The sequence below is a fragment of the Rhinopithecus roxellana genome, chromosome 11, assembly GCF_007565055.1.
Source record: "Rhinopithecus roxellana isolate Shanxi Qingling chromosome 11, ASM756505v1, whole genome shotgun sequence".
Lineage (NCBI taxonomy): Eukaryota > Metazoa > Chordata > Mammalia > Primates > Cercopithecidae > Rhinopithecus > Rhinopithecus roxellana.
The window spans coordinates 24,185,645-24,201,846 of NC_044559.1; the positions used below are offsets into that span (position 1 = coordinate 24,185,645).

The 16,202-nt window shown below is 39.1% G+C and overlaps 1 protein-coding gene and 1 non-coding gene across 3 annotated transcripts in view; one reads left to right on the forward strand and one right to left on the reverse strand.

The window, feature by feature from the left end:
* Positions 1-16,202, reverse strand: part of BTRC (beta-transducin repeat containing E3 ubiquitin protein ligase) — a 202,300-nt gene that overhangs the window by 171,705 nt on the left and 14,393 nt on the right. The gene's annotated exons all lie outside the window — the stretch shown is intronic.
* On the forward strand, positions 13,155-13,255 carry LOC115900603. The gene has a single exon (XR_004060272.1). It is a non-coding gene; the product is annotated as a small nucleolar RNA U13 (small nucleolar RNA).

Here is a 16,202-nt window from a genome sequence, read left to right on the forward strand (position 1 = left end):
GTGAACATGCTGACAATGTTTAAGGCTGACCTTGATAGAAGAGAGTTTATTCCACATGCTTCCAGATGCAGAGTGTACTCACTAGAGTAAACTGACCTTGCTGGGCATTTGCTTGGTCATACTACATCTTTAATAAAACTGATAAAAATAGAAAGGTCCTGGAAATATCAGTAGAATAATGATCAAAGGATTTAAGTGTATCTGTCCGTATATCCTGAAAAGTAAAATTACATCATCATAGACAGGGATTAATTGTGGCTGCTTTCCTGAATAGCTAGGGGAATGAGAACAGGATGTTCTGGGAGGATTTTTGATAACTACCAGCCAAGTCACCTCTGCACCATTTTTCCTGACACTACCAGGCAACATACTCAATATTTTATTAGCTTCTCAAAATGTCACTTTATGATGAAGCTCAGGTTTTACAGTCAGACCCTTATTAAAACAGGTCACAACTTAGTTATATTAAAATAATAATAATCAGCAAAGCCTTTTAAATAAAAATATACTATGCAAGAATCAAAAAACAAGCTAGATCAGGGTTCTTAACCCAGGGTCCATAGGATTAGGTTCTTAACCTAAGGTCCATTTTGTACAAAACATATGTGCGTGGGTGTGTCTGGGAAGAGGAAGGATCCTGTGATACAAGATTTTCAGTGAAGTCCATAACCAAAAAAAGGTTAAGAGCCTTGAATTATCAAGTAGAAGAATGTGCCAAAAAAAAAAAAAAAAAAAAAAAAGAGCGAGAGAGAGAGAAGAAAAGAACAGAAGAAAATAGAAAAACTAAATTTTAAAAAAAGAAGCCTTGAATTAGATGGTACTTCTAGACCCTTAAATCCTATGACTCCATGCAAATTTAGTGACATTTTAGATAAGGCAAATGATACATTTCTTAAGGAAACAGTATTTTGCTTCCTTCTAATTCATCTCATCTATCCTTCATCCAAGTTCAGTAAAAGTCAGTTTCACTTTTTTTTCTTTTTTTTAGAGGCAGGAGCTCACTCTGTGTCCCAGGTTGGAATGCAGTGGCGGAATCATAGCCCACTGCAGCCTCAAAGCAAGTAGCTGGGACTACAAGTGTGCACCACCATGCCAGGCTAATTTAGTTTTGTTTTGTTCTGTTTGTAGAGACATGGTTCTTGCTAAGTTGACCAGGATGGTCTCAAAACTCCTGGCCTCATGCAATCCTCCCACCTCAGCCTCCCAAAGTGCTGGGATTACAGGTGACAGTAACCAAACCTGGCCCCAGTTTCATCTTAAAAGTTTTTAAAACTCCATGGCTTCAATTAAGCAATTAAAAATTCAGTTAAGTAGTGTCCTACGATTTCAAAACCTTCTATGTCTTGTCCTCAATTGATCTTCCTATTTTTTAAGACTCTCAAAGGTCTCAATTTTTAACTACAATGTATTTTACTTCTCAATAAGAAAAATAATCTCTTCTTAGGTCTTTTCCATCAGAAACCACTCTTTCTAGGTCCTGTGTATATTTTCAAATCAACTGAAAATAAGATCTCAGTCTTTCCTACTGCTAATTGGCTGGACTGTTAGTCCAAACTGAGCCTTTGAAAAAAGCTGTTAGTCAACTCCTAGTTTGGCCAAAATTTAGTGACTGATTCCTACTCGTACCTCATAAATACATACTTTAAAAAAACACACAGAACTTACTAACTAGATCTATAATTTACCATAAACTACTCATAAGAAATTACAGTTCTGCTGACTGGCAAGTAATTTGCAAAGGCAGATCAGTTTAGCTACATAATATAAGTATCTACCTGAACATACTGGCACTAATCAGGGCGTCAAATTAAACTTTTTATTTGGAAAGAAATAGCTGCTTCAAGGCTGTGATTTAGCCTGGGAAGCCAATATTAAGGTCATCCTCTTCTCTCTGATGTTTATAGTATTTCCAATAGGAGAATCAAAGAAGGGCTGATGGCCAACTTCTGTAAAAGTGAAAATAATCTCTATGACGTAACAACAAATTTGCCACTTGCTTTACTAACTGCACAGACTTAACAAAACCAGTTGCTAAAGTATATCAGAGATTACTTAAAATACTGAAAGCACAAACTGATCACTATGGATACATAATTTGGTTACTTCATTGAGCGAAGTAAAGAAAATTCAACAAATATAAATGCTACAAATAACCTAGACAGGGCATGGTGATACAAGCCTGTCCAGCAGCTACTTGAGAGGCTGAGACAGAAGAATCGCTTTTGAGCCCAAGAGTTTGAGTCCAGCCTGGGCAACATAGCAAGACTCCATCTCTAAAAACTAAATAAAAAAACAGATAGATAAAATAGCCTATAACCATTTTCATTACAACACAGATAATTTTGAATTAGCTGGGTTAATGAGATCCCACTCAGTAATTTAGCCAATTGCCAAAATATTTCCAACATTTATCAAAATCCCCTAATATAAACTTCAACTTACTCTGCTATACTATATCCATATTATTTTCATATCTATTAAAGAAAGCAAACAAGTAGAAAAGTAGCCCAAAGTCAGCACCGTGGCTCTTGCCTGTAACCCCAGCACTTTGGGAGGCTGAGGCAAGAGGGTTCCCTGAGCCTAGATGTTCAAAGTTGCAATAAGCTATGATAGCACCACTGCACTCCAGCCTGGAAAGAAAGGAAGAAAGAAGGAAAGAAAAAAGAAAGAAAAACAGCCCAAATAATCATGAGCAAAATATCTGCTCGAAAGGCAGGTGCAGGTGTTCACAACTAATTGCTTCAGAACTTGACTAGCCTGAAAAAAAAAAGGAAGACTTACAGAAGCCACAGCAGTTCTCAAAGTGTAGTCCCAGAACCAGCAGCATCACCTTGAAACTAGTTAGAAATGCAAATTCTCAGGCCCTAACCCAGGCCTAAAGAATGGAAAACTCAGCATGGGCAAAACCCTGTCTCTCTGAAAAATACAAAAATTAGCCAGGTGTGGTGGTGATGCATGCCGTAGTCCCAGCTACTAAGGAGGCTGAGGTGGGAGGATCACTTGAACCTGGGAGGTCAAGGCTGCAGTGAGCTATGATAGCACCACAGCACTGCAGCCTGGGAGAAAGACTGAGACCCTGTCTCAGAAAATAAATAAATAAATAAATAAATAAATGCTCCAGGGAAGGCCCAACAAGCCCTCCAGGCAATTCAGGTGTACTTTTTGTTACAAAAAGCCCTTAAAAACTTAACCCAATTCTCTAAGCAGCTTTAGTAGTATTTTCCACTAAAGATAAAAGTTATCTTTATCTTTTTTACAATGTAAAAAGTACACTTTAATTGGTCTAAGTTCAAAAACGAAATAAAGATGATAAAGCCCATGCAATGTCTTTCCAAAATAGGAAACAGTCACCGTCTCAAAATTGAGAAAGAAAAAAATTATTCAGAACTACCTAAAAATAAACAGGCTGATTTTACAACTACCACAGAAGAATCACCAATGGATGGTAAAACTACTGGATGAAACAATGTTGTGAAATAAGATATTTACACAGTCTCCAAGTTTGCTCCTCTGAATACTTACAAGTATACCTTTACAACAGAGAAATCTAGTGAATACAACCTTAATAAATGATCAAACAACATCTCCAATAATGGAACAAACTGACATTATATGCCTTCTGATGTAGTGCACTAAGAAAAAACACAGCATATTATACTCCTGCCAAATTTTTTACCCTGATCTAATCATGGAAAAACAGACAAAAACAAATGAGGGATATTCTGTAAAACTACCTCAAACTCTTGAAAAATGTCAATTTCATGAATAAAAACCATTAGGAAACTACTGTAAATTAAAGGAGACTAAAAGAGATATTATATATAACGTGACTGGATCCTGGATTTTTTTTTAAAGAGCTGTAAAAGACACTCTTAGGGGCCAGGCCTGGTGGCTCATGCCTGTAATCCCAGCACTTTGGGAGGCTGAGGCAGGCGGATCACCTGAGGTCGGGAGTTGGAGATCAGCCTGGCCAGCATGGTGAAACCCCATCTCTACTAAAAATACAAAAATTAGCCGGGCATGGTGGCAGGCGCCTGTAATAACTGCTACTCAGGAAGCTAAGGCAGGAGAATCAATTGAACCCGGGAGGCGAAAGTTGCAGTGAGCCAAGATTACGCCACTGCACTCCAGCCTGGGCAACAGAGCGAGACTCCGTCTCAAAAAAAAAAAAAAAAAAAAGATATTCTTAGGACAACTAGGGATTCTGAATATGAACTGTATATTAAATAATAAAAGGTTATCAGTGATCAGTGTTAAATTTCCTGAGTGGAATCTTTTTTTTTTTTTTTTTGAGACGGAGTCTCGCTCTGTCGCCCAGGCTGGAGTGCAGTGGCCGGATCTCAGCTCACTGCAAGCTCCGCCTCCCGGGTTTACGCCATTCTCCTGCCTCAGCCTCCCGAATAGCTGGGACTACAGGCGCCCGCCACCTCGCCCGGCTAGTTTTTTGTATTTTTTAGTAGAGACAGGGTTTCACCGTGTTAGCCAGGATGGTCTCGATCTCCTGACCTCGTGATCCGCCCGTCTCGGCCTCCCAAAGTGCTGGGATTACAGGCTTGAGCCACCGCGCCCGGCCTCCTGAGTGGAATCTTGTATTGAGGTTAGGAATGAGGATGCTCTTAGAAAATACATGAGGAAGTAAAGGTGAAATATCATGTCTGCAACTCACAAATAATTTAGAAAGAAAGTATAACTTATATTAGGAAAAGTCATGTGGCAAAATGTTAACAATTAGATAATCCAGGTGAGGGATATATGAGTTATCATTGTGTGTTTCTCATGATTTTTCTGAGGATTTGAAAAAAGAATGACACCATCCACACCTCTCTTCAAAATTTTATTTCTCAAAAATAAGTCAAAAGATAACATCCCTCACCCACCAAAAAACTATAAAATACCTACTCTAAGGTGCATGTTAATTCTACAGTTGACATATAACTTATATTTATGGTACACTGTGATGTCAAAGTGCTTTTATGTATACTCTCTTACTGAATCTTCAACCCAGTAGATAGAACAGTTATTGTTATTCTCATTTTAGAGAAGAGGAAATTAAGGGACAAGGTTAGTATAGCACAATGATTAACCACACTCACTCTGGAGCTAGAATGTCTGAGCTGGAATACCAGCTGTGCCATTCACAAACTGTTTGATCTTGAAAAAGTAACTTAACCTCCCTGTGCCTCAGTTTCCACATTTGTAAACCAGGATGATAATAATAATACACACCTAACAAGATGAGAGGACCAAGTGCGTTAATATACTTAGTGTCTAGAATCTTGCATGGTATATACTGAGCTACAAGTGTTGGCTGCCATTATTACTGTTATTTTACTCTTATTATTATCACCAACCAAGAATGAGGTCAGAGAATAAGTAAAATACAGTCACGTGCCCTCTAATGACACTTCAGTCAAATATGGTCGGATACATCAAATTATGTATCTGTAAATATGTATCCATAAAATTATGACACTGTATTTTTACTATACCCTTTCTGTGTTTAGATACACAAATACCATTGTGTTACAATGGCTTACAGGATTCAGTGTACAGTAACAAACTGCACAAACAACAGGTTATACCACATGGCATAGGTATATAGTAAGGTATACTATCTAGGTTTGTCTATGTACACTCTATGAAGTTCACACAACCACTTAATCACCTAACCATGTATTTCTCATAATGTATCATGTGTTGTTAAGCAATGCATGACTGTAGTTAAGACAGGACTTGAAACCAGGTCTTCTGACTCCAATTCTTGTGTAATTTCCACTATGCCAATAGTGTTTCAATCACTTATACTTAGACAAGGAAATGGAAAAATAAGTGTCACTTCAAAAAGGATGTACATATGTACATGACAGAGTGCATGAACAGGAGAAGGAAGTTTGCTAATTAAAAGAGGTTATTAACGGCTGCTGCCCTATCTGGGAAGTGAGGAGTGCCTCTACCTGGCCGCCCCACCGCCTGGGAAGTGAGGAGCACCTCTGCCCGGCTGCTGTGCAACCCTCCAAGTGTGAAGTGACAGCCTTGTGTGTGATCTTTCTGCCCTCCCCAAGTTTGCATTTTCGACATTAAAGTTTACTTTTTAATCAAAAAAAAAAAGAGATTGTTCAATCTAATTCATCTTTAAGAGACACATAATCTGGATGCTTAAAGTCCTTTATAATTTCCAAAATATTTGCTCTATTTATAATACTTTCATTTACTCCTCATAACAGCTCTTTGAGGTACAAAAGTAGGTATTATCTTTGCTTTCTAGATGAGGAAAGTGAGACTCAAGGAGATTAAGCAACACGCCCAAAATCTTATGACGTCTAGGAAGCAGAACCTGAAAACCAGGTCTTGTCTTCACTATAGTACAATGTAAAATTTACCTACCAATTTAAACTGATTACAAGGTATTTCAAAGAAGACACACTAACAAAACAGGTAGAACTCCCATATTGTCAGTTGTAAACAAAAGAAGTTATAACTAGTCCATTCAGCAAACAGATGTCACTCTGCAAAGCTTTGATATTTTTTTTAAATACCTTTGAAAACAAGGATCAAAAAATATGAACTCTTATAAAAAGGGCTTTATTGTATTTTTATAGCTTATTACATACCTTGTAACAATCATTTTGTTAAATGTGAATGTCAGTTTTATTTTCGGTCCCTTTTTCCTGGCTATTTACAAGCTTTGTAAGAATCGTTCTTTAATTAAGTCTAAACATAGTTTTATATAAATGGATTCCTGGAAATAAAACGTTCAGACTTAAGAAATGATTGTCACAGAGACTGTAACAGGCCGTAAAAAAACGAGTGCCACTTTAAACAAAGATTTCTCATTTTAATTAAAAAGATAATCATCAGAACATTCCTACACTTAACAGAACCATTTAAAGAAGCTTCTTAGGAAAAAAAAAATATGCAGTATATTATGCAGGCTTCCATACTATAATTTATAACATATTTAAATCAAAATCTCAGTTGATCCTTTAGTATGAATTCTTATATACTGTACCTACATTTTGAAGACACACTGAAAAAGAGGTCCAAATGAGATAAATCACAAGTCTAATTCTTTTTAACATGAATGCTTTCAAAAGATTATATTTTTCCACAAGACACTAGTAAAACACATTTAAGAGTACTTAAGAAATGCTTTGTAACATGACCACATATAAACCTAAGGATTCTATGTAGTTTATTGATGAGGTGGGTATCTGTCAGGTAAGGGGACCATATTCAGAAGACTACCACATAATCAAAGGTGACCCATACCTACATAAAAAGAGTTTCTACCTTCAAACTCCGATATAAGTGGAAGGAATCCTTTCTGATTTTCAAAATGCCATGTCTGGATATGATTACAGGCAAAATCTGACAAAGCAGGATTCTTTTCAATTAATTCATTTGGCTACCTTTTAAATTGTTTGCTTTTAAATTATGTGAAATTTATAGTCAACATTCCAAGAGAGAAGGAAATAGACCTTGTAAGTTGTCATTATAATTAGGTGCAATTTAAAAACAGATACATCAACGTTCTTCAACTTAAGTCACCTTTTCTAAATTAACACTGAACACTAAACCTGAATCACTGCTTAACAGCCTAGTTCTAATTTCAATATATTACTGAATACTGCTTCAAAGCGGATGTTTTCCCATGGAAACAAGTTATAATTGGGGCTGGGTGCAGTGGTTCATGCCTGTAATCCTAGCACTTTGGGAGGCCGAAGTGGGCAGATCACTTGAGGTCAGGAGTTCGAGACCAGCCTGGCCAACATGGTGAAATCCCATCTCTACTAAAAATACAAAAATTAACCAGGCATGGTGGCACATTCCTGTAGTCCCAGCTACTTGAGAGGCTGAGGCAGGATAATCGTTTGAACATGGGAGGTGGGGGTTGCAGTGCACACAGATCATGCCACTGCACTCCAGCCTGAGTGACAGAGTGAGAATCTGTCTCAAAAAAAAAAAACGAAAAAATAAAAATTTTTAATTGGGAACCTATATCCTGAGAACTTGGTAGCAAATAAAGTACTGACACGACTAACGCCACTAAAACAAAGATTCAATAACTGTAAAACTCACAATCATTAAAAAGAAGGAAATGATGTTCCAGTTTCACAAAATGGGAGTAAGATACCAATGATCAGCAAGTGTGCATTCCAAATGTGAGAAACATAACTCTTCCATATTCACTCACTAAACAGATTTAACCTCAAGCTAATAACCAACTGAAAAAAACACTCAACATTTAATTAGCAATCATTTAGTTTGCTTTTTATAATACAGACTGCTGCTTGGGATGATTTACAAAGGGAGAAGAGATAGATGGGGCCAAATTAATACATTACCCAAGGGAAAGCCTTCCTTGCCACCATCTAAATTACTTCCCTGAATAAGAGTTATTAAAATCATACCATTGATCTGTACTACCAGGAACACGAAATCAGTAAATGTAGATCATGATCTTGTTCACGATCTTGATCACAGTGTCTGTGTTTCTCACTTATTTCTGCTTTATTTAAAAAAAGTATAGGCAAATAAAAAAATTTTTTGGTCATCCTATCTCCTCAGTTTATTAAAGGCCACAAGTGTTCTACACACCAAAGGTCACCAGAAAAGAAAAAAATGCTCTGAAGTCACTCTCTTATCCACACTGTCACATGGCTTACTTAAAACTTTGTAGATAGGTTTCAGAGTACCTCAAACTTCACTGAAAAACCATGAATATTCAATAGTACAAATTCCTTTTTAAAAATATTCATGAAGTCTTTCGTAGAATGTTAAAGTTAGGCATATCAAATATTTTGTTCTGATGACCATGCATTATCTTTGTATTGGATCCTCCATTAATACAAGCATCAAGAATTGAGGAATGCATTAGGCAAATGCAAATTGAAACCACAGTAAGATACCACTATACACCTATTAGAATGGCTAAAATTAAAAATACTGACAATTCCAAATGCTGACACGGATGCAGATCAACTAGAACTCTCACACATTGCTTGTGGGAATGCCAGCTGGTACAATCACTCCGGAAAATAGTTCAGCAATTTCCAAAAAGGTTAAACCTACATTTATCACGCAATTTTCCCTCATGGGTATTTAGAGAAATGAAAACGTTCACACAAAATCTATACACAAGTGTTTATTTAGAGCAGCTTTATTTATAATCACCAAAACCAGAAACAACCCAAATGTCCTTCAGGAGAGAATAAACAAAGTCTGGTACACTACACAATAAAATACTACTCAACAATAGTAAGACATGAACTCCCAATACATGCAACAACATGGATTAATCTAGCTCAAAGGCATTATGCTGAACGAGAGAGGTCAGTAACAGAAGATTTCATATTGCATGGTTCCATTTATATGACATTCTCAAAAACATAAAATGAAGTGAGGAAGAGGGGGTTAGAGGTGGAGGAACAGTATAAGAATTTTTTTTGTGGAGAGTGACAGAATTGTTCTTATCCTGATTGTGGTTTACATGAATCTACACATATTAGAATTCCTAAAACTGTATACACTAAGAAAAGTCCATTTTATTGTACGTTCATTAAAAAAAAAAATGGAATCAAAAATTTGCATACAGCAGGCATGAATAAATATACATTTAAAGAGTAAAATGGAATGAGCGTGGAATGCCTATTCAATAAACTTTGGGAGTCTGTATGAATTGTTTTGTGTTAGAATGTTGTTGTAAAAGCACCACCACCACCACCACCTTACCCTTATGACCTACAAAGCACCTTTACATTTACCTTATTTAATTGTATGAATTACATCTTCTTCCTCTATGTAAAGATGCCATGGCTGATGGTGATTATGAGCTGAGGGACCAACCACAGCATCTTTAAAATAAATGAAGATGATACACAATCTGTTCACAGTACTAGGAGGAACTACCAGTTTTACTGTGATGTGATTTTAATGTAGTACCTCAATGGCCACATTCTGGGATGTTGCTATTGTCCCTCCACTAGATATACTTACTTCTAAGCGTTATAGCTTGCTTATTTTCCTACTCCCATAGTTCACTATTTCTCTAGCTGCAAACAGCCTACAGAAGTAAATTGTTTTCTGAAACCAACTTATTACCAACTAGTTGGAATTCTGAGAGTCCAAGCCTTGGCCGTGAGATGTGTCTCATTCTGCCATCACTTGTTGTTGAGATGGAGTCTAGCTCTGTTGCACATGCTGGAGTGCAGTGGCATAATCTTGGCTCACTGAAACCTTTGCCTCCCGGTTTCAAGCGATTCTCTGGCCTCAGCCTCCCAAGTAGCTGAGACTACAGGACTGGGCTACCACACGCGGCTAATTTTTTTATTTTTAGTAGAGGCAGGGTTTCATCATGTTGGCCAGGCTGGTCTCAAGCTCCTGACCTCAGGTGATCCGCCTGCCTCAGCCTCCCAAAGTGCTGGGATTACAGGCATGAGCCACTGCAACTGGCCTGCCATCACTTTTGATTCCAGTTAATTCAGCTCCTTCCTGCTCTGTTTCCCAGGTACAAGGCCTCACCTTTTACTCTGGTTCTAGCCACATCATTTCCCCCACTTCCCCTGTGTTGATACACTGGCCAGCAAACAGTGGACTAGATATTTTGTCAAAGCATGATCCTGAGAAACACCAGCATCAGAAACATCTGATATGCTTGTTAAACATGCCAACTTTTCAGGCATACCAAGTAAAGGGGAAGGGGGGGAAAGAACTAAGAATCTGTACTACATTTTAACATGCATTCCAAATAATTCCTATACAGGGTAAAGTGTAGAACTATTACAACAGACACTAATCAGTATAGTCTGAATGAATCAATTATTTAGTTTCTTGGTAGGTTTCCCAGTTCCACTTGTGAGTTCAAGCTTGAAGCAATGTTTTGCCACCTGTTTCTAGTACTCACTAATGCTTTCTGCCTATTGATCTCCCCACAATATCTGCCCCAGACTCTCTGCCATTATTCTCCCGCTGAATGTATACCCTTGTATATGAGTCACTTTTTGCACTGCTATAAAGAAATGCCTGAGAGTGGGTAATTTATAAGAAAAGAGGTTTAACTGGCTCACGATTCTGCGGGCTGTACAAGAAGCATAGTGAATTCTGCTTCTGGTGGTTTCTCCTTCTGGGGAGACCTCAGGAAACTTAAAATCATGGCAGAAGGCAAAGGGGAAGCAGGCACATCTTATATGGCCAAAGCAGGAAGAAGAGAGGGGGACAGAGAAGGTGCCAGACACTTTTAAACAACCAGAACTTGTGAGAACTCTATCACAAAAACATCAACAAAGGCGGAAATCCACCCCCATGATCCAAACACCTCCCACCAGGTCCCACCTCCAACGTTGGGGATTATAATGAGACATGAGATTTGGGTGGGTGCAGAGACAAATCATATCACCTTCCCCTGCTAAATTCCCGAGTCCACAAACCTGGTTGAGTTGCCAACAGACACCTAGCTCAATTTCTTTTCCTCAATTCTTAGCCACCCCACAGCACCTGGCCACTGTAGCTTTGTGCCTCCTTATCTGGCAGATTTCGACAGTGGCTATGAAATTACTCAAAACTGAATCCTGATATTTTTTTCATATAACAATTTGAGTACAGCTGTTCCAGAGAACTTCAGTTCAGCCTACTTTTTATGCAGATAAACTTTTCTTAACCTCTTATTATGGATACTTCTAAATATAAAAAAAGTACAAAATAATATATAATCCCCATCTAATCATCACCCAGCTTTCCACCTTCCAAATTTCATATATTCTATCACTTTGCCCATCTTTTTGTTTGTTTGTTTGTTTTTTGGGAGACATAGTCTCGCTCTATCGCCCAGGCTGGAGTGCAGTGGTGCGATCTCGGCTCACTGCAAGCTCCGCCTCCTGGGTTTATGCCATTCTCCGACCTCAGCCTCCCGAGTAGCTGGGACTACAGGCGCCCGCCACCATGCCCAGCTAATTTTTGTACTTTTTAGTAGAGACTGCATTTCACCGTGTTAGCCAGGATGGTCTCAATCTCCTGACCTCGTGATCTGCCCGCCTTGGCCTCCCAAAGTGCTGGGATTACAGGTGTGAGCCACCACGCCTGGCCCTGCCTATCTTTATTTATATGACTATATCTTAAAGTCTCCTTATTACAGTTAGGGACTATCCAATATCTTCACCCACCAAATACTCATTTTCCCTTATCTACCTACTGCTTTGATAATCCTCTAATTGCCCTGAACATGACTGACGCCAGCTATATTTTATTCTTTTTCTTCATTTGTTCTACCCTACTCTCAGCAACCTTCTTCATTCCGTCTCCAGAATATCCTTGAATATCTTTCCTCCTTTTCCATACCTGCTGCCCCAGCTCAAGCCCAGTCTCTTGCCTAGACTATTACATACTTTAAATGGCCTCCCTGCGTCTCTGTTACCCCTCCCTATCTAATCCACTCTAAAGCACTACAGTGCTCTTTCATCTTTGTTGTTACTGTCCCCAGTGGAAATCAGATTCAAATGTAAACTACAGATCTTTCAGGAAAAAGTATTCACATGTTTATAGCTTGTAAAGGGGCCACAGACCTCAGATTTAAAACCTCTGTACTAGGCCGGGCGCGGTGGCTCAAGCCTGTAATCCCAGCACTTTGGGAGGCCGAGACGGGCGGATCACGAGGTCAGGAGATCGAGACCATCCTGGCTAACACGGTGAAAACCCGTCTCTACTAAAAATACAAAAAACTAGCCGGGCGAGGTGGCGGGCGCCTGTAGTCCCAGCTACTCGGGAGGCTGAGGCAGGAGAATGGCCTAAACCCGGGAGGCGGAGCTTGCAGTGAGCTGAGATCCGGCCACTGCACTCCAGCCTGGGCGACAGAGCGAGACTCCGTCTCAAAAAAAAAAAAAAAAAAAAAAAAAAAAAAAAAAAAAAAAAAAAATACAGAAATTAAGACAGTGTGGTATTGGCACAAGAAGAGACCAATGGAGCTACTGAGAAAATCCCAAAAGGAGGCCCATACATATATATATATATATATACACACACACACATACACACACATATATGTATATATACACATTAATATGACAAAAATGACCCTGCAATGCAACAGAAAAAGAACCATCTTTTCAATAAATAGTGCTGAATAAGTTGGCTATAGAAAGAAAAGGAAAAAAAGAATTCTGATCCTTTTGTAGTTTGTAAGCATGACGACTGGGTTTTCATCCTCATGTGTGAGATGTGCCTCCCTCAAACCTTGTTACATAGGCACATTACCTTTCTGGCATGGAGAAAGAAAAAAAAAAGAATGCTGACCTCTACCTCATACCATATGCAAAAATTAATTCCAGATGGATTGCAGAGCTAAATGCAAATTGTAAATAAAATTTCTCACAGACTTGAAGAAGTATCTGGAACACATACAAATAGCAGCATTATTCACAAAGGTCAAAAGGTAGAAGCTTCCCAAGTGTCTGTTGACAATAAATAAAATGTGGTATATACAAACAATTAAATATTATTCAGTCTTAAAAAAGGAAGAACAGGGATGAAACCTGAGTACATTAAGTACAATAAGCTAGTCACAAAAAGACAAACACTGTATGATTCTACCTATATGAGGTATCTAGAGGAATCAAACTCATAGGAAAAAAAAAAATAGAAGGCTGGGCGCAGTGGCTCATGCCTGTAATCCCAGCACTTTGGGAGGCCAAGGCAGGTGGATCACCTGAGATCAGGAGTTCAAGACCAGCCTGGCCAACATGGTGAACCTCATCTCTACTAAAAACATAAAAATTAGCTGGTGTGGTGGCACACACCTGTAGTCCCAGTTACTCAGGAGGCTGAGGCAAGAGAATTGCTTGGCGGAGGCTGCAGTGAGCCAAGATCGCGCCATTGCACTCCAGTCTGGGCAACAGAGCAAGACTCCGTCTTGGGGGAAAAAAAAAAAAACACCAAACAAACAAAAAAAAGAATAGTGGTTGCCAGTAGCTGGGATAAGGGAGACATGGATAGTTCATCTAATGGGTATAGAGTTTCAGTTTTGCAAGACAAAAAAGTTCTAGAGATTATATATGCACAACAGTATGAATACACTTAACACTACTGAACTCTACACTTTAAATAATTAAAATGGTAAAATTTACATTACATGTATTTTACCACAATAAAAAATGTTTAAAACTTGTATGTATATGTGTATATGTGTATGTGTATGTGTGTGTCCGTGTGTGTGTCTGTGTGTGTAGATAAACAAAATCAACATCTTGGCCCAGTGAAGTGGTGCACACCTATAACCTCAGCATCCCAGCACTTTGGGAGGCTGAGGCAGATAGACCACCTGAGCCCAGGAGCTCAAGACCAGCCTGGACAACATGGAGAAACCTCATCTCCACTAAAAATGCAAAAAAATTAGCCAACATTTGGTGGCACACGCCTGTAGTCCCAGCTACTGGGGAGGCTGAGGTGGGAGGATCCCTTGAGCCCAGGAGGTCAAGGCTGCAGTGATCCTAGATGGGAGAAAGGGAGGGAGGGAGGGAGGGAGGGAGGGAAGGGAAGGGAAGGATCTGTATGATCTTGGGATAAGCAAAGAGAAAAAGTGCTAACCATAAATTAAAAAATTAAAACTCTTGACTACATTTTGACTATAATAAACCTCTACTCATTTTGTCAGGGCCAGGCAAAAGAGACATTTGCAGGATCAGCAGAGGTCTTAGCACAGGATGACAGAGTACCACCAGGATAAGGAAGAAGGGGCAGGCACGATGGCTCACAGCTATAATCCTAGCACTTTGGGAGGCCGAGGCGAGTGGATCACTTGAGTCCAGGAGTTTGAGACCAGCCAGGGCAACATGGCAAAATCCCATCTCTACAAAAAATTAGCCAGGTATGGTGGCAAGCACCTGTAGTCCCAGATGCTCAGGAGACTGAGGCAGGAGGATCACCTGAGCCCAGGAGGTTGAGTGAGGCTGCTGTGAGCTGTGATTGCGCCACTGCACTGCAGCCTGGGCAAAAGAGTGAGACTCTGTCTCAAAACAAACAAAAAAACAGGATAAGGGATATGTCCACACAGAAATATGGCAGGCAACATGGCAGCCCTGCACAGAATGTTGAAGTCCAAATGTGATGTGGAAAGCAATCTGGCACAGGTATCGAAGAAGGGTGTTCATGAAAGGGTATAGGCCAGCAATCTGACATGGGGTTTTGGAGCCTAAATAAGCCAAGGATGGCATCTATATAGTGGATGTGGGGAACAGCAGCAACATGAGAGTGGTCACATAGAAAGGGGCTGATTGACTAAGAAAACATGTTGAGGATAATGAAAGCCAAGTTACTCACTGTCAGAAAACAGAGTCACAATTATGAAATTATTGAACGAATCCTGTGGTATTAGACTGGAATTGGGGATATCAGTGTGAACTCATGCTTTTAAATAATACATAAGATAAAATAACAACGTAAATGTGCAATATGCACCTGTATGTGTGGTGTGTCCAGTATGATGGCTTGGGAGTGACACCTCAATAGCAATAAGCACACTTAACAACCAGATCTGAACTTCTACATGTCATTCTCTACTAAAAGAAACTACTAAAAGAGCTTCTCGGAGAAATCACTAATTCCAGGGCTAGGGCAAAAAAAGTACAAGAAGAGCCTGGAGTATCTTTCAGTAAATAAGAAAATGCTCAATGACATCAAAAAGCAGAGGACGCAGTTTGAATGCCTTTCCCACTGGCCAAATAGGGAACAATTCAAGCATCAAAATAAATAATGAAGCTGGGCACACAAAAAATAATGAGGCTCATGTCTCTCAGCGCTTTGGGAGACCAAGGTGGGAGGATGTTTGAGCCCAGGAGTTGGAGGCTGCAGTGAGCTGTGATAACACCAGTGTACTCCAGAGCCTGGAAAAGAGGGCAAGATTCCACCTCTTTAAAAATAATAATAATAATAATAATAGTAATAGTAATAACAATAATAATAATCCAATAGGGGAAAAAAGGCCAAGACTTGAACACTTCAACAAAAGAGTATGTCTAAACAGTCAATAAGCCTAAAAAGGTGCTTGTTTACAATAGTCATTAAGGAAACACAAATTAAAACAGTGGGAGAGTACCATCATCCACTAGAATGGCTACAATGAAAAAGACGATGTTATTATTATTATTTTTTTGTGTGTGTGTGAGATGGAGTCTCACTCTGTCACCCAGCTGGAGTCCAGTAGTACCATCTAGGCT